The sequence below is a fragment of the Schistocerca serialis genome, chromosome 1, assembly GCF_023864345.2.
Source record: "Schistocerca serialis cubense isolate TAMUIC-IGC-003099 chromosome 1, iqSchSeri2.2, whole genome shotgun sequence".
Lineage (NCBI taxonomy): Eukaryota > Metazoa > Arthropoda > Insecta > Orthoptera > Acrididae > Schistocerca > Schistocerca serialis.
In genome coordinates, this window is record NC_064638.1 from 168,402,172 (window position 1) to 168,406,294 (window position 4,123).

Here is a 4,123-nt window from a genome sequence, read left to right on the forward strand (position 1 = left end):
ACGGCGGCCGGTAGGTACCGGTGGGCCTTTAAGGCCTGTTCCTAAAAGTTTGGCCGTACCTTTTTGTTACACCCTGTATAAGGAGGCGGGGACTATTGCGCTGTCAGTAGAGAAGCAGTGACAGCAGAGTGAGTCTCTCAGAATAATCAGCAACTTTGAACATGCAGTACTCATTGGATGACACCTGCGTAACAGATGCATCAGGAACATTTCAACCCTTCTAAAGCTACCAGTGTCTGCAGCTGGTGATGTGATTGTGAAGTAGAAATGAGAAGGAACAAACGCGGCTAAACTAAGACCTGGCAGAGTTTTTTTTATTATTATTGTCAGACTTCACAAAGAAAAATTTTACATTTTCCGATACCCCAAAAGTACGCATCAAAATTGAGTTTCATTCTCCATTTTTGTCTAACTGTCCATAAATTTTCTTCAGAATTTCGTCTTCTGATAGAGGTCTGAATGCCTTGAATCCATGTGGTCGGCGGTCTCTTTCTTTCCTTTCTTCATGGTGGCTCTCATTCCACAATTCTCTGTGGTAATCTCTCCTTTGGCATTCTTTTTGTACGTGCACACCATAAAATCTTCTATAAAATCTGCAACTGAATTTGTAATGTCCATTTTCTTTCTGGTGACTCCATTACTGATTCTTTCTCGCCTAGATATCTCTGCGGACCACCTCCACAAGTCCATCTCCGTTGCCATCACCCTGTTTGCTATTTGTGATGTAACTGTCCATACGTCTGATCCATGTGTTACAATGCTTCTGATAATTGTGTTGAAGATTTTTCTTTCTAATCTGTTGGTCCCATAAAATACCATTCATCATTCCAATAGTAAACTTCCCAGCATTTATTCTTGAATCAATTTTCATTTCTTGTTTTCCGTCTTGTGTGATATTGACTGCTAGATATTTGTACTCTAAAGTGCGTTTAATATTTCCCACCACTTCTTCCACTTTAAAATCTTGATTTGTGTCTCCTATTGCCCTATATTTTCTTCCATTCTTGTTGACCTCAAGTGCCCATTTCTTATACTCCTCTATTAGTTTCCTTGTAATGCAATCTATGTCTTCTTTATCTTCTGCCAAAATTAGGTGATCATCAGAAAATTGTAACGAATATATAATTATCTACTGGGATCCCCATGTTTTTACATTTTCTTTTCCAGATTCCCAATGCTTTTTCGGTATAAATTTTGTAAAGTGTTGGGTGACAGACTACATCCTTAACGTAATCCTTTTTTAACTTTCAATCCAGTTTAGAGATAATTTCTTACTTTTCTTACTTTCATCCCTGCTATACAGAATTCTTATAGGTTCCGAATTACTGTAATTATATTTTAATTAAACACTTGTAAAACTTTCCACAAGTTACTCATGGGTATATTATCGTACGCTTTTTCTGTGTCTACAAATACCAAATGAAGGGGCAGATTTCATACAATAAGGAGCAGAGACAGTTCAGCATTGTGAAGGCTGGTTACAGAAAATAGCGTGAAACTGGAGGAAGGAATGATTCTTGAGTTCCCAAGTGTTGTCTAGTTACACAAAGGGGCGTGTAGTGAGTTCGAAGGAATGGAGTACAGCCAGCTGTTGTGGCCGAGGGGTTCTAGGCGCTTCAGTCTGGAACCGCGCGACCGCTACGGTCGCAGGTTCGAATCCTGCCTCGGGCATGGATGTGTGTGATGTCCTTAGGTTAGTTAGATTTAAGTAGTTCTAAGTTCTAGGTGCCTGATGACATCAGATGTTAAGTCCCATAGTGCTCAGAGCCATTTGAACCAATTGGGCACAATGGTCGAGCAACCCCTCACAAACCAAAAATTTCTGCAGTCAGTGATAAGAGACTCTTGAGAGGATGTAAAAAGCGACGCCATTGAAGAGTGGATGAATGGAAACCAGTGCTTTGGCACGATGAATCACGCTATCCGATGAACGGGTTTGGGTTTGGTGAATGGCTGGAGAACATTACTGATATCATCCGTATCACTCGCAGTGAAACACGGAAGTGGTGATGTTACGGTGCAGACGTGTTTTCAATGGTTAGGGTGTGATTACCTTTTTGTGCTTAGGAAGACGCTAAATGCGGAATGATATACATTTTTACTGCATGGTACTCTACTTACAGTAGAGGGACAGTTTGGATATTTTGTATCGCTTGACAATGCACCCTGTCATAAAGCAGCCTATGTGACGCAATGGTTGGTGAACAGTAACATTGCTGAAATGGACTCGCCTATTCAGAGGCCCCCAGGCTGCAAAATCACAAACTTCTCTGGTTTCGGCTCTTGAGGAATAATGGACTGCTATTCCTCCAGAGACATTCAGACATTTATTGAAAGCGTCCCCAGTAGAATTGAAGGTTCAAGCCCTCATAAAGGCGAAGCGTGGACGTGCGCTACATTAATGTCCACTACCAGATGTCCGGATACTTTTATCAGATAGTGTACACCGCGTAGCCTGTTCGCTGCGCTTTGCTTATTTTCCAACGATATTGAAAATAGTATGTTGTTCGGAAAGCACCAAAAATGGATGTGTTCGTGACTTTCCAGTTTCCTGGACCACATATTTGGAGATCTTAAACAGGTGTAATGACTGAGGATTGTTGATGGAGAACGCAACCAGCCCCAGATACTTTGAAGAAGCTTTACTTTCCTGCCAAGAGTAGTTGCCCATCTTCATACGGCTGCATTTGATTCATTACGATATTGGAATCGTCGGCGACATGTCATTTGCTCCTGTAATTTTTTCGATTGAAGAGAGTTTTGTATTTGTCTGGTTCTTATACATCTCTGGAGGCAACGGCCTTGCCGTAGTGGATGCACCGGTTCCCGTCAGATCTCCGAAGTTAAGCGCTGTCGGGCGTGGGCGGCACTTTGATGGGTGACCATCAAGGCCGCCATGTGCTGTTGCCATTTTTCGGGGTGCACTCAGCCTCGTGATGCCAACTGAGGAGCTACTCGACCGAATAGTGGCGTCTCCGGTCAAAGAAAACCATCATAACGACCGGGAGAGCGGTGTGCTGATCACACGCCCCTCCTATCTACATCCTCAGCTGAAGATGGCAGGGCGCTCGGATGGTCCCGATGGGCCACTTTCGGCCTGAAGACGGAGCGCATACATTTCTGGGGGGGGCGGGAGGGATGATGGTGTTTAACTGTAAACGGCACTCACATATTACTACACAATCAACAGTGGCCCACAAACATTCCAGAATGTTCTTTATGTTGCTTTAGGCATGTGATTTACACATTATTTTTCCGGCAAGATCCAGCATGGATAAGAGAAGGTTGTGTACTGATTGTTTATTTGTGTTCAGCTTCTTACCACTCCGGGACTAAAACGATAAAATAGTCTTCAATCAAGATTTTGTACGGTTGGAATGAAATAATAGGCTGCAGCAGTTCTAACATTTCGCGCCAGCATTAATCCTGTTATCCTAGCAGAGGTCTTTGCCTGCTTTATACTTTACGAATCAGTAATGTTTTCGTCTTTCTTTGGGTCTCGTCTCTTTACAGTCGGATGACGACATTCTTGGTTCCGTGTTCACAGTTACTCTAGTCAATGTAGCACGACTATATCGTGAGTGCTAACAGTGGCTCACTTTCGTAGCTGTCGAATGAATTAACTGAAGTAATACAGCAGCGAGCAACTTTTTTATTGAAGCTTCTCTTAAACAACGTTACGTTTCGGACTTTCAGTTGTCTTTAACTGGCGTAATTTCTTTAGGTATTCATCAGTATATCGTTTTCATTCTGAATGCTGCTGCTCCTTCATACCCGTTTAGATTGGCTGAGCTATTGCGCTGTGTATACATGGTGAAAAAAAAAGGTAGCCACAAGTTACAGCATTCGAAATGCTACAGATGCTGATGAAGATCTAAATGTATTGCGCAAACTGAAGATGGATAAAATCCCGAAACGCCTCCTTAAATGATATAAAAGTGTAGAAAAAGTGGGTAGTTGCCGTACTTCTCAAGTAGTGTGATAATATCGGTCATGTCGGACCACCATATGTGGCCACACCAGTGCCCATGCTTCGAGTTCCATGGAGACGGTAAGTGCAGTGTCTTACTCATAACAAGCATCGCTATTTGAAGCGCTGTTTAAGTGACAAATAATTTGCGCC

At 42.5% G+C, this 4,123-nt stretch overlaps 1 pseudogene; it reads left to right on the forward strand.

Annotated features, from left to right (window-relative positions):
- Positions 1-2,792: 2,792 nt before the first annotated feature.
- Positions 2,793-2,910, forward strand: LOC126427403 (5S ribosomal RNA; annotated as a pseudogene).
- Positions 2,911-4,123: the final 1,213 nt, after the last annotated feature.